The sequence below is a fragment of the Rhipicephalus sanguineus genome, chromosome 10, assembly GCF_013339695.2.
Source record: "Rhipicephalus sanguineus isolate Rsan-2018 chromosome 10, BIME_Rsan_1.4, whole genome shotgun sequence".
Lineage (NCBI taxonomy): Eukaryota > Metazoa > Arthropoda > Arachnida > Ixodida > Ixodidae > Rhipicephalus > Rhipicephalus sanguineus.
The window spans coordinates 10,219,983-10,235,331 of record NC_051185.1 but is presented as its reverse complement, the minus strand read 5'-3'; positions in this window follow the sequence as shown (position 1 = coordinate 10,235,331).

Genomic DNA, 15,349 nt, shown 5'->3' with positions numbered 1-15,349 from the left:
TATATGTTATTCGTTAAATATATGTTATTTGCGAACTTCGCAATTCTGAACAAAGTAGTAGTGACAGCGTGCACGCTACGTGCTTAGAGGGAGCATCAGGCTGTCCCGCATTCGTTATGCAGTGGGCATTGCTGATTAAGGGGTATAAATTTCTCGGATTTGAGTGCGCGAACGCTGACAATTACCTGTTTCCGAGAGGGTGTGCTTCTCGGCGCGACCAGGCCGAGAAGCACACTCGAGCTCTGCTGGCTTTTGTGGGCCACATACTCTGCTGGCTTTTGTGGGCCATACTGATCTGGCCACCCGTTAAGAGACGTTATTATAGTGTTTTACTTATTTTTGTCCAAGTCTTCGTCATTTTTTTGCTTTTCTATCTTCCTTCGTTTTTGTCTCCTCCTATCTTCCTTTCATCTATTCCTACCGTCTTCCCGAAAGATCAGCCTGATCTCTCCCTCTGCCCTCTGTGCCTTTGTGTACGCATATCAAATAATAATAATAATAATAATAATAATAATAATAATAATAATAATAATAATAATAATAATAATAATAATAATAATAATAATAATAATAATAATCAATCAATCAATCAATCAATCAATCAATCAATCATTTATTTAACGTGCCCAGGAACAACCGTGAGGTCTTTGTGCAGGCGCACGCAAAAATAAAATCAATAAAAATAAACAATACAATACAGACAGTCTTCAGAAATAAAAAGAGCAAAAACACGTAGACAAAGAGAAATGAACACTAAAGGGGAGGAGTAAAATAAGACAATATGAGAAATATTGAAGGGGAATAAAAAATTAGATTGCACACATACAACTATGCGGAAAGACGGAGAAGGGAAGACTTTGTACACTGTGCCATACTATGTCAAAACAGTGCAAAGCTCGGATAAAAACAGTGATTGTGGACTATGAAAAACGTCAAGATCAAGAAAATTAATATTATAAAGACTTTGTATTCTGTGAACGGTAGAGTGTTGGAAGAAGCAGGCGGGTACATGAAACGGTCTGTTCTCTCTGGTTAACTTACGCGGAATTCGAAAATTAACACAATTGAGAAGTACAGGGCAGGATATGAAACCATGGACTAGCTTGTAGAGAAATAAGAGATCAGAACGATTTCGTCGGCAGTGAAGTGATGGCAGTGATAATGACTCAGCAGTATTTGAACGAGATCCAGAGTCATTTTTAGCAAAGCGATGGTTATATATGCTGAGGAATTTTTTCTGGACTCGTTCAATGGTGTTACCGCTGGATTGAGCAATGCCATTCCATATCACGGACGCATACTCAAGTTGCAGAAGACATATTGCCGTGTACAATTTGTGTAGGGCCATGGGAGACCTGAATTCTCGAGATATTCTACAAACACATCCGAGAGAACGAAGGCCCCGCATAGCAGCACGCTTAACGTGAGAAGAAAAGTTTAACGCGCTGTCAACAACAACACCAAGATCACTGATTTCATAAACCTTGCATAACGGCACAGAATTGACAAAGTATTGAAATGACACGCTAGATGTTTTGCGAGTGATAGACATGAATTTTGTCTTTGCGGTATTTAGAGAAAGGTTATTGCCGTTGCACCATTCGGAAAAAGAACACAAATCTGACTGCAACAAGCGACAGTCGTTAACTGAATGAATTTCCTTAAATATCTTGATGTCATCGGCATACAAGAGGAAAGAAGAATTACGAATGGCAAAAGAAACATCATTAACGTAAATTAAAAATAGGAGTGGGCCTAATACCGACCCTTGAGGGACCCCACTAGTCACTTTATACAAAGAAGAGGTTTGGCCATTTACGGCAACATAACAAGATCTATTGAGCAGATAGCTGTGCAAGAGATTCACAATCGACAAGTCAACGTCAGAGTTCGCCAGTTTAACCATAATCAGTGTGTGGCTGACTACGTCAAAAGCCTTGCTCAGGTCACAGTAGATTACGTCAACCTGTCCTCTCTGAGAAATAGGTGTGGAGATCTGCGTCATGAAACTAGCAAGATTTGTGGTAGTTGAGCGGCCAGCAAGAAAACCATGTTGATTTGGAATCAGTGAGTTTTTCACACTAAAAGACAATATTTTGTGAAGAGCCAGTTCGAAGATCTTTGATGTGGCACATAGTAGAGAAATCGGGCGATAATTAGAAACATCTGTCTTAGAGCCCGACTTAAATACTGGGAAAACACGAGCAGTTTTCCACATGCTAGGAAATGTGGAAGTGTCCAGGCAGTTATTAAATATCGTAGTCAGTACTGGGACAAATATAGTACCATATGCTTTTAGTATGGCGGAGGGGATGCCATCTGGGCCACATGATAAGGATGGTTTTAAGCGCTTAATGCATTCGCTGATAAGATTTTCATCCAGCGACAAAGCACTGGATGAGCTAACTGCCTTGGGCTGTTGTCTAATATCAGTGCTGGAGTCTGAGGCCTCATAAACGGATGAGAAATGTGTGGCAAAACAGTCAGCGACGGCATGCACTTCTACCCCATTTGAGTCTAGTAGTCTGAAGGACTCTCCGCTTTTGCTAGACCGTTTACGCACATACTTCCAAAACTCAGCCGGCCTGTCAGAGGCGCTTTTTTCTAAGAATTGAATGTACGAACTATGATCCCGTTTATATAGGCGTTTAGAGAGAGTTCGAAAAAAGCTGAACTCTTCCTTCCACTCGCTGGATGGAGAACATTTAGATTTCCTGTGTGCGTGATCTTTATGCTTCAGTGCACTGATAAGTTCAGATGAGAACCAGTGGGGATATTTACGTTGTTTAGGTGTATACTGGGGAATAAAATTAAGCATGCTGCTCAGTACAAGCTCCGTAAACCGATCAACCTGGTCATCAACATTAGGTTTGTCAGTAACCTGTGACCACTCAACGGTGGACAAGTGATGATAGAGGCCCGTGTAATCACCTCGCTTGAACGCAAATCTTGGAGATTTGTTTACGTAACTGCTGTAGCTCGTTGTTTCGGCTGATGCAGATAATCTTACGTTAAGTGGTGGGTGGAATTTGTCCGGACGTACAAGAGAGATGTTGGAGCGGGAAACTTCAAGGGGTTGATCGTTTGACACACACAGGTCTAAGACGTTGCCACTGGAATTGACGACTGAATTATAATAATAATAATAATAATAATAATAATAATAATAATAATAATAATAATAATAATAATAATAATAATAATAATAATAATAAGAGGGAGCATCCGCGTGGATATAACGATGTAAAGGGTTCGAACAGGCCAGAACAACAGAAGAGAACACAATACGCCATCTCAAGCGCAGTTGAAGCGTTTTACATTGTTACTGTGTCACACCAACGAGGACGAGCATCAGCGACGCTCGAAGCAAACACCGGTTTCACCAATGCAATCGGTAAATGTAAAAGGCAGATATACTCTGATTAGAGATTAATAAAAAATTGTATTTCAAGATATTATTCCAAAAATCACAACGTGATTATTAGGCACACCACAGTGGGGGACTCCGGGTCAATTTTGATGAGCTGCGGTTCTTTAACGTGAACCAAAATCTAAGTAGACACGGGTGTTTATGATTCCCGACCTCTACTTAATGCGGCCTCCGTGGCTGGGAATCGAACCCACGTCCTTCAGCTTATCAACATAACCGCTAAGCTACCTCGGCGCGTAACAGTAAAGAATCGATTAATCGTTCTGGACAGGACTTGTTGCACTAACGAGACGATGCTTTCCGAATTTTGCCGACTGTAGGAAGCACGATCTTGATTCGTGCTGTGAATTTTAATAGAAGTATTACTGGGAACGCAGACGTTAAGAAAGACACACAGAACGTTTACGAACAGGTAAATCTATGCACGTCAACAGCAGATATTCCAGTTTTGTAAATAGCAATTTTCAAGAGCACCTAAGAGGAATAAACCTGATACGTAGTTTTACAAGAATATCACTGGCTATCCGGCTAAAAAAAAGACCGGCCTTCGGCCTCTCAGTTCCTTGCACATCAGTATGCAAATCATCGGCTTTGCCAATAGCGCGCTAACATAATATTCGATCTTCATTACAGCTAGTGAACGAAAGAAGAGAGGTTTAAGGGCACAACCTTAATGCAAACCAACAGATAATGAAGCCAACGGAGGTATAGTACGCGTTAATTGTATTTCTTTAACTGTGTTTTAGTAATTGATATAAATGTGAAGAAAGTAAAGTGGGCGGAAAGACAACATGCCGCCGGCAGGGACCGAAACTGCAACCTTTGGATAACCCGTCCGATGCTCTGTCGATTGAGCTCGGCGGTCGTCCCCCCGTCCACTTTATCGGATATTTACCTGCATGCAAAACCTGGGAGTGTTAGTAAGCGCCGCTCGTAGCCATGACGGCGAGTGTGGAACACGCTTCTTTTCCTAGCTGTCGTCACGCAGAACGTGATCTTTAACGAGCGGACAGCTGACGAATAAGCCCTCGCATCCTACCTGAAAGCATCAAGTCTGCCGGAACGAGACCCTCGCTATGAATGAACGAAATAAGGGAGTTTCGAGGGCCCGTTTCTTTGTGTGATACAAGCTCAATGAAAACCAGCAGGTAATGAAGCCAAAGAAGGTATAGGGGAAAACAAGGTATAGGCCATCGGGCGCGTTATCCGAAGGTTGCAGGATTGGTCCTTGCCGGCGGCAAGTTGTCTTTTCGCCCATTCTACTTTTTTACACATTTATGTCATAACTTCTGCAATACAGTTAAAACGGTACAATTAACGTCCACTGTACTTTCCTTGGCTCCATTATCTGTTGGTTTTCAGTAAGGGTCATTAGAGAAGTGTAATGGTATATTTCTTTGTCTTTTTCCTAACGACCGCGTGCATTTCGATATACCTGAATGATACAAAACGGCACAAAAGTATACCACAAGCAGAAAAAATTGGCCGCGTACCTGCGTGCTTCGCTGCTAATGCCGTCGAAAGACGATAGTCTTCTGCTGGCCGTACTACATGAGTCCTCCTCCTCTATGTTGAATCGCAGCATCTGGCTCCTAGCGTCGCATATGCAGCGCAGCCCGAAAAACACTAGCATTTTCAGCACAGTGCAAGAAACACTAGGGTCTTTAGAATTACGTATCTATGTAGTTTCTAGTAAAAGAACACACCTCCTAATACTTACGTATTGATGTTGCACCTCAGGTATGCGTAACATTTGCTTTTTGATCTATGATGTTCACAAGTATGAACGGCGATACTAGTGCAAGATGGCTGGGCGTTCAGAAAGTGGTTAAACTATGGCCGGGTGGCTGAATCGGGTGACAGACAGACAAACAGAAAGACCGACAGACCAAAATTTCTGCGTCTAAGTTCCCTAAGAAAGACTATCGTCTTTAAAATAGCAAGGTTGGTTGGTTGCTTGTTCCTTAGTCTCGACGCTCGCGACCTCTGCACTCACTTCGTCTTTTCAGCGTTCTCGTGTCTAAAGAATTTTTTTAAAAGAAGCTGCGTTCCTCTCAAGCGTGGCACCGGCACGACCTGTGCGTTCACTTCGTCTTGGTCGTCTTCGTCATTCGCGTCAAAAGAAGCAATATTTATTTATTTTATGGTTATTTATTTATCCTGCCCTCGGGGATTTTCAAAGCATCATAAAGCGATCACAAAGGGTGGCAGCTTCAGGCGTGTCTTTTATCGCGAAATGTCTTCTCCGCGTGAATATCGGCTGCTCCCATTTGCCTCAATTGATCCAAAGTTTGCGAACGACCTACTGTGATCTTGTTGCCGAGCTTGTTGGTTCATTACTTCAGGGAAAAAAAGTTATGGCGCAAAAAGGACGGAGACCAAGTGAAGGCACTAATGGGCGCCCGTGTTTATCAGTTCGCGTCTTCCCTTCGTCCCCGTCCTTTTTTGTGTCAAAGCTACTTTTTTCGAGCTACTTTGAGCCAGGGCAAGAGTAGAGCGGTTATTTTAATCACTGCACGAAAAAACACGTGTCCCTCTTATCGCTACTTCCGGAAGTACTGCGCGACTCCCTGATAGCGTGTTTGGGTTAACTACGTTAAAGACGGGACAAAATTATTGCGACAAATATAAACAAAACCGAACAACCATTCACGGCCTTATCTGTTGGCTTTCTTGCATAGCTCAAAGAAGTGACGAAAAAGAGTAAAAGCTTTGTGCTTGCTCTAAAGGCTGAAATCGCGTACTGGATTTTATTTTTCTTTCGTCCTATGCACTACAGTCGAGACTCACGTGCTCTGCATACTATAATCCGCAATTCTACAACAAAATGTGCCGAAGGAAAGAAAAATGTTCAATTCCAACGCCCATTTAACGCACAAGCGGGGGCTTGCTAATGTTTTGTTTAAAACAAGTTATGGTGCAAAGCGTGAGACATACGCAGTACGAAGACTCCATTTGCTGTTCAATAGTTCGGAGTCATGTGACCTTAGCAGAAACGTAACGCATGGCTTCATCGATATTGACACGTAGCTGTCGACCATGGCTCTGGCAGTAGTGACGCTGGCTGAGAGCCGTGCACTTTTGGCACGGCGCAGGTTACTAGTCAATCCTGCGCATATTTTTTACAGACAAGTTGTATACCTTTACCCCGCAATGGTTTCGTCTCCGTGGGCAAAAACGCCAGGCCCGTAAACCACAAAGAAACGCTCGCGCCCGCGTGCTCCTCTGCTAGCAGATGCGCGCGCGCGCGCTCCTTGTGTTTTCACCTCGGACGCTGAGGAAGGGCATTCGGAGAGGTGGACAGACCAGCCGACGAACGCGTTCGCTGATGACTCGCGCACAACTGCAACGCCACAACTAAATTTCGACCTTTGGGTGGTTTAGGGGCCCTTTAACAAATGAAGGCAAACGACATGTCTTTCTTTGTAATCAGGCATGCAGCACAACCCTCAGTATTCGTTTCAATAAAGTGGCAAAACATGCATCAAAACCGCACGCTGGATGATAAGGTGCCTGTGAACAGTGGGAACTCCCTCCCACGCGTTCCTAGTAAAGGTTAGGTTGCAGCTGTTTTGCACTTCACACGAGGGCTTCGAACGACGTCAAACGGCCCCTTCCCTCTCCCCGCGTGTGTTTCCCGCTTTCATATATAAAAGGGAGACCCGCCTAGCAACTCATTTGGTTCATTCTAAGACTGCCATGTGTAGACCACGGAAATTAAAGACACCGGAAGAACAGCGTGAATACAATGCTCGACCAAAGGAACAAGTTCCTCTTGCTGAGAATGGTCGCGGAACCAATCGCTGTCTACCACCGCAGCAACCACAAAGCGATTATCACTACCATTACTCTAAAGTAATACTACAACAACCCCCCCCCCCCCGCCCCATTTAGCATGTGTGGTTTGATGCAGCTTCGCGGTCGAGCCCGGTCGAGCCCGGTCGAGCCACCTTTACAGCGTGGATCGCAGCCATAATTGTTTGAAAATATGCACAGAATTGGCTTCACTGCACTGCACCATAAAAAGTGCCCTAATTCTTCTAGTCTTCGGTGCAGAAAATGTCTCTTTGAAATTTAAAAAAAATAATGCGCAGGGACAAGGGAGACCGTGAAAAAAGAGCCTTGGACGCGCCATTGGGGATTTGCTTACACCTATCGCCTTCCACTGCCGATACGTTGACAGGCGGTCGTCGTCCAAATCCTAGGATTTAGAAAAAAAATGCTGCTCTGCGTAGTCCCTGCCACACTCGCGGGCGAACTGAAATTTTTCATTCCACAAAACTTTGGCAAACAAGCGTTCTTTTTCTTTTTTTTCGGAACTGAACTGTTGCCGTCACACGCGCGCCGCTCGTGTCAGAGGACGCCATTTTCTCATTAGCGTTACCAGAATCTAGCCCTTTCTCGACCAAAATGCATGCTTTGAGCACGTGTTTTTTTTTTTTTCTTTTGCTGTACCATCTGTTGAAACCAAAGATGGCGCAGAAAATGTATCAGAGTATCTAAATTGCGGCGCGCTTCTTACAGCGTGGATGACCCCAGCTCGTCTACTGTAGAGAAAGGATTAAATATCCCGTCACACTTTTTCGCGTAGAACGAAAAATCGTGGCTAATTGCGCGACACATCCGTAACAATTGCGATAAGAAAAGGGCGTACGTTAATTATGTTGACCCGAAACCACTTCTTCACGTGTAACAGAGCTGCTTTGGCTAATTATTCAGCCACACAAGCAGACCCCTGTCATTACGGTCAATGGGCCGGCGGCACGCGATGCAAAGGTTGATGGAGTGGCGCATTAGCTGAGCCTTCACGTCGGTACATCTATGAAATAGCTCACGCTGCCTTTGTAACCATACTTCGTGTGTGTTCGTGCGTACGTTTGTATGTGTGCGTGCATATGGACCAGAATTTTCATCGCTTGCAGGGGCTAGCCGTCTTTGGTGGGGGGCTGCTGATGACATGGAACGGACGACCACGATAATGCCCGGCCTGTCCTTATCGCACGCTGGCTGTGCTGGCAGCTAGTGTTGACTCGCCATCAGTTCTGACGTAACCAAGCCCGCAGCCCCTAGCGCTGGCAGCGCCGACTGATGGTAGCTGGGGTCAAGATTATGTATGCTTGCTCTAAACGTGGGTGCGAGAGTAGAAATAATGTGGTCCATATGCACTTGCAAAAGTGAAAATTTTCAGGCGGGGGGGGGGGGGGGAGGGGGAGTTGAATTTCCCCCTCTCTGGCTATGCCAGTGCAGGGAACCGAACTGGAATCGAAACTTTCGGTATGTTGCCTCATACTTGAGGAAAGGGAGATAAGAGAGAAAGAGCAGCGGATACAAAGGGCGAGGAGGGGGGAGGGCAAAAAAAAATAAATCTGAGGAACGGGAGTATTGCGGTGAAACGCGTATTATCGCCGTATTCATACCACTTGAAAAAAGCACCCAAAACAAGACCAGGGAAACGCCTTCAAAAAATATCCAGCTCTAATGTCTTCATTACGTTGGGATTGGTGTAGTTCTAAATCATGCGCTAAATGCAGCTCCCGTGAAACCTGAGGAAACGCGTAGCACGGGCACCCAGCGATTCTCGTTCTTAACGTTCCCACTGCTTCGTTTACCAAACCGTCGAGGACGTCAATGTCTGAGATAAGCATATAGGGTTTCCCCGGAACGAGTGGACTCTTGTTAGGGAAATTCGCAAACTTGGTGTGCGACACGAGAGCTACATTTGGCTGCGCTTTGTCCGATTCCTGCTTGTTACGACAGTTGAGATACGTGTCGTCTGCAGCGAGTTCCGTCAGGTTGTTTTCCCCTTCACATGTAGCGATGAAGGCGTCGGAGAAGCGCCGGTGGGTGGAGCAATCGCGCGCTTGGTGAGGTGGTGGCGCCCTCTCTTGCGCGGCACGGGTGTCAACCGCCTGTTTCCGAAGCGTGTTTAGCGATTTTAAGTTAATTATTTCGATTCTTGTTGGTTGTTTAATTTAATTATATTATTTTAGACCCTGTCCGTTTATTTTAATTCGCTTTTGAGCATTGCTAGCCTTATTTTAGGCCTTATTGACCACTTGATTTTGAGTGTGATCACGCCACATGACATCTACGGATGGACGAAAAGCTGGGCCGCTAAAGTGCTGCGCACTTAAAACGGTTCTGTTTCCTACCTGGTCAAATCGGCGCTACGTAATCAGCATCAGAGTAAGAGTATCAGGGCGATGGTACCCTTGGTTTCACGTTAGTAACTCAAGCAGATTGCTTATGCCTAGAGCTAGAGACAGTGAACAGGTGAAGCGCAGGCCCACGTGGCAAAACCCTGTTTCTTTCCACATCAGTCGTCCGAGTTTGCGCAATCTGCGCAGAGAGAGAGAAGAAATAGTAGAGAAGGAAAGGCAGGGAGGTTAACCAGTATAGGACAACCGGTTTGCTACCCTACACATGGGGACAGGGTGGGGGAGATTTAAAGATGGAGAGGAAAGAGAGAGAGAGAGAGAAAGATAGAAAGATAGCACGACACAGCACACATAGAATCAGTGTGCACGCAGAAAGCACTCATCCATAAGTATCAATAAAGATATCCACTCATATACCCACGCCAACCGTGCAGGTGTGTACGGTTGGCGTGGGTAGCTTACGACGAGCTTTCAACGACCATTATAAGTGGTATGTCCAAACCGCTATGCGGCTGTCACTATTTTTAAGGACGACGTTTTGTTCCGTCGCAACGCCAAAGAGTTTTACCGCAACTTAATTAATTGGAGCGTACCGGCGCACAAGACGGCGCAACAGAAAAGGCCACACATCGCATGTACGGAACAAATGAGTCCCCTCCTGTGTTCGCCGTTCGCTATTTTCGAATTTCGGGAACTTGAGATAAGCGTCGCGTGCGCTCTAAACGAGTGGGCTGGCAAACATCGTGAATTGTGCCCAATTAACGTGGCTGTCTCCTCAGCGAATAAGCTGCTCAAGCTTTTTCGTAAGGGAAGTACATAGTCGATGCTCGTAAATAATGTGAAAAAACACGCAAAAGTTGTTCTTTTCTTTCCATCACGTGGCGGCCCTACCACGTGAAATCGGCGCACAGGTTTGGTGATTTAGCATCGACGCCTGAGGCCCAACATGCGTCGAAATTTTCTTCCCCCAACAGAGCACAAATTCAAATAAGGCTTTCAGGAGCACAGTCGCCGGCCAGAAGTTCGTATAGCTGCAAAGTCATTGAACGACATCAGTCGTTAGAGTGGTTTGGAGCTTAGATGTTCCCTAAACAACCTCCGAAAATACAAAGAAAACGAGCGCGTTATTCTCTCCTGGCGTTTCCCGTGTTTTCGGCACAATTCGTGACGCCAGCAATCTGTTCCCATGACGTCACGAGGAAATAAGCTCTCGAGTTATCAGTTGCGAATTGTTTCCTACCTTGCTTTGTCACGCAATCGCACGCCCGTTCTGCCTCGTCTCGCATGACTATCCAGCGCGATCAAATGATTTCACTTCGTTTTGTGCACTTTCGGCTACGCAAGCGGAGACAACAGCGTGTGGACGAAAAGCGCGTATTCCTGATGGACTCAACGCTGAGTGCGGACATCATCCACGTGCTTTATGAAGAAATAAGTGGCGAGGAGAAGAGAGCGCCTGTGAGAAGGGTAGTGAAGGCGAGAAACAAACCACTATCTCGTCTTCAAACTCGGAGTGGTTTTAGGGGCCCTTTAAATGTGCATTTGTCATGCCTGTCCCTGCCAGTGAGCGTGCAGATGTTGTGAGTTCTGCCTTTCTTCATCTCATAACAACAGCTTATACCTACTAATAACTAATTGTTTTAGTTATTTTGTTACAGTTGAATAACTAGAATCACGTTGCACTACTGTTGCCACTAGGAATGAACATAAGGTGCGATAAGTGAGAAAAAACTGAAAATTCAAGTGAATCATTGCGAAATACTACCCAACCAACCAGGAGCGGCTGATGTATGGCAAATATCGCAATATAGGGCGCAGTTTACGCAAGCAAGAATTTTCAGCATGCTGCTGGTATTGCTAAGAGATGAGATATAAAGGATCACACCTTCCTGCTGTATTCCATAATTGCGACTTCTTTCTCCCGGCGTTTGTGCCGCAATGCGGGGGTGTGGCATCGCGAAGGCAGCTGCGTCAAAAATGGGCAAGTTGCCTTCTCATTTTGTCGACTCCTTCAGCCCAGACCGCCCTCAAGTTATGCGGTTCCGATTCCTCCATTGTAAGGCGATGGAGCGCTTCACGGTTCAGAGTGGGAATGAGTAAAGTGCGGGTTCCGTATCGGTTGAGGCAACAGCTGCCAACTTCATCCCAAATGTTGGTTCCCTATCTTTCCCGCGCACGTAATGCGCAATTGATGGTTCCTCTTTATTTCCTTCTTTTCATAGCGCAGAGCTACTGGGTAGGCATCATGCCAATCTCTGTCTTTATTTTATGTTACTAAACTTTTCTATATCTCTACTTTCATTCTCCTCAAACTCTGAAGTATGTTTATATTTCACTGCACATGGTGCTCAAGCCTCTTCTCTGTCTTCGTCTTATGCTCTTTTAGTTACTATGATATTTAACCAACATGTCCAAAGAGTCGCCTTAGTGAACGTTAATTGTGCTCACTGGTCAGTTTTGACTCGCCACCTTCACTTAACGAAACTTCAAGAGATCATATATGTGCAAATGGCGTACAGATAAACGAGAGACAGTTGCGTTTCTCGAGATCGTTCCTCTTTCTCTCGAAAATTACCATAAACAACGTACCAAAGAGTTCTATCGAGTCAGAAGTTTGTCGTAGCTTATTGCGTAGTGATTCGACGACGTAATGAAAGCATTGTGCCAGGAAAAGTGAGTCGCTCGTTGGCCTCTGTCTGTCGAGTATATACGAATATAGTATAGTATAGTATAGTATAGTATAGTATAGCATAGCATAGCATAGCATAGCATAGCATAGCATAGTATAGTATAGTATAGTATAGTATAGTATAGTATAGTATAGTATAGTATAGTACAGCACAGCATAGCACAATATAGTATAGTATAGCATAGCATAGCATAGCATAGCATAATATAGTATAGTATAGCAAGGGCTGGGAAAGAGAGAGGTGAGAGGGTAAAAGCCTAGCCAAGTCAGGACCAGTTAGGTCTGCCGCGAGCCAGCCTTGGGTGACTTAATACAAACTGCGCTGATTTTTGTTCTCCACAGCAACCGGTGGTGGATAACTATCTTCATCTCGAAAACCTTCTTTCTTTCGTTTCTTTACGAGTGGGATGACAATGCACACTATAGTGTTTCGAAACAATCTTTGACAGAAACCGGCTCGTTAAGAAAAGGGCTGCTGGAAACAGTCATTGGCTGAAAACGGAGGCAATCGCTCTTCGCTTTTGTGCGGATACTTTGCGCAAACGCTAATGATGTGTGACTTCGGTTCGCAAGCCCCCTTTTACTTGTCTCCACCACCAGCGTTCAGGTGGCGCATGAACGCTGGTGGTTGAGATATGTGTGAATAGACTCTAGTGTAAATGTAAGCCGATATAAGGCGGATAGTAATGCTGAGAATGAGTAGATAGGACCATAGGTCGCCAATAAAGTGTGGGGCTCACTCAGGCTCACTCAAGAAATAAAACTTGCGCTTAGGGCTTGCTCGGACTCAGATTTGCCAATATTTTCCTCAGCCGAACTCATTCGGACTCGAACTCGCCAAAATATTACTCACCAGGACTCACTCAGACTCACGGCGCGAAATGAGTCTGGGTGAGTCGACTCATGGGTGAGTTTGCCGACCTTTGGAGCTCGGTATACGTACTCTTGTAGAGACTCCAAAGGTTCGTTTCCGAAGGCTCTTCAGCAAGCGTGGCGAAGAAATGAAAAGAAAAGAAGAAAAAAAGAAGCTTAAGCCGCGGAAGTATTGCAGTAGGGCTAAACATGCATACGCTGAAGGCAAACATAAAGCCCAATAGCCTCGCTAAAGAGAAAGAGCTCACGACTGGCAACAAAACTTTGCAGAATATACACAAGTTATTCTAGTGGGGATAACACAAGAATTGAAAAAAAAGAACATTTTGTAGGTAGAAAGGAAACCGAGAAGGTTGATGTTTTTATAATCGTAAACAAGATTAAAATTGTGGCAACAGGTGAAGAGCAGACCATTCAGATGAATAATGAGGTAAACAGATGTTGCACAACACTACGTTTTCATAGGATCCACAATAGACGTTGGGGTAGCTCTACAAGATAAACAGAGCGAACAATGGCGTTTGGAGTGTGAGCGATTGGTGTATATTCAAAGACCGTAAAATACAATACGAAGATGTGAGCGTGTAAAGTAAAATTCACCTCATTTATACGAGTCGGTGATCTTGCGGGAATAATATATATATATATATATATATATATATATATATATATATATATATATATATATATATATATATATATATATATATATATATATATATATATAAAATATGGGGAGAATCTTACTGTTATCCAAAATAGAAGGTAAGAAAAAACTAAGCTGCTTGTGTAGAAGTTGTTTAGATGGTATTCGCGTGGTAGCAGGAAAACGTGCAGAAGAGCTTAAAGAGATATTTTTATTTATATATGAAAAAAAACATCGCAAGGTAGACTATCCCAACAGCAGGACAGTAGTATTGCAGAAACACACAAAAACAAGAAAAGGTAGAGCGAACAAAACAATAAGAAAAGAGAAAAATAATCAAAAGCACTATGTATATATACCAGTGCTGGGCAGTATCGAAAGTACATGCATCTTAGATACTCTGTGAGTGTCTTGTATCTGTATCGCGATACGTCTCGCAAAACGAGTATCTGCATCCGTATTTTCAATACATTCAGCAATGTATCGTGTATCTTAAGATACAAGATACTGCTACAGAAATACCACCGTGCGAAACAATAAACGTCGGCTGAACTCCGCTTCTTCTGCTGATACTGCTGCCAGTAAGCCACCAGAATCAAACAAAACTGCGATTTATTTTATCTTTCCACCAGAGTGCTCTAGCGAGCACAGGCGATTATGTATGCGCGTCCCCATTGGTGGAGCAGAGTCACGTGATGGCTTTCGAGCCATCTCGACAACAAGCGTGCGAATGTCTACGCGCTGCCGACGTTTTGTTTTCTCGATGTTTCCCTTTTTTTTTTTAGTTGTGTCGGTGTGATGACATTTGTTCGTAGTATTGGCACTTTTTAGCGTACTTCGATGCGTGCGGAGTCTTCCGCTCAAATCCTGATGCCGCTATTGTGTCGTTATCGAAGATTTCCTCGCGTGGTGCTTCGTTGCTTTCACACATCAGCTATTTGAAGATCGTGGATGTAAGCTTAGCTTACATACGATGAGATCCACTTATATGCAAATGAGATTCTCACAAGCGCCGCACCACCGGTGCCGGTGCTAGATGCACTAGAACAAACATTTACTTAAGAGATATTTTGGCGTACTGTATCTTTGTTCTTCCTGCTAAGTTATTCAAGAAGTTCTTTCAATGACAAATTGATTGTTAGCACAAGTGCTTTCTGTGTCGTCCTCCGTTTGCATGGCACACATTAGCTGGGCTTCTGTACAGGTTTTGCTCCTCTGTTTACTATAGTATGTCTTTTCTAACCTGCTATTAAATTCCTTCTGAGCTTTATTCATACTTTTTAACTGTCTACGTCATTGCTACTATTTACCCTAGTAGCACTGAATGTTGACACAACGTTGCCGCCACGTTAGAAAGTTGCTTCAACGTCGTGGCAACATTGCGTTCTGCTAGGGTACATATCTACATTTCATGCGAGTTTACAGTTAAGTGAAGGCGATGTTGAGGACAAAGGCAGAATAATCTCCGTAACAAAAACTCTGCTTGCGATTTGGTAAAATTGCGAAATTGCGTTTGAATTGAAATAATGGAAGTTATAAGAAAAAATCATAAA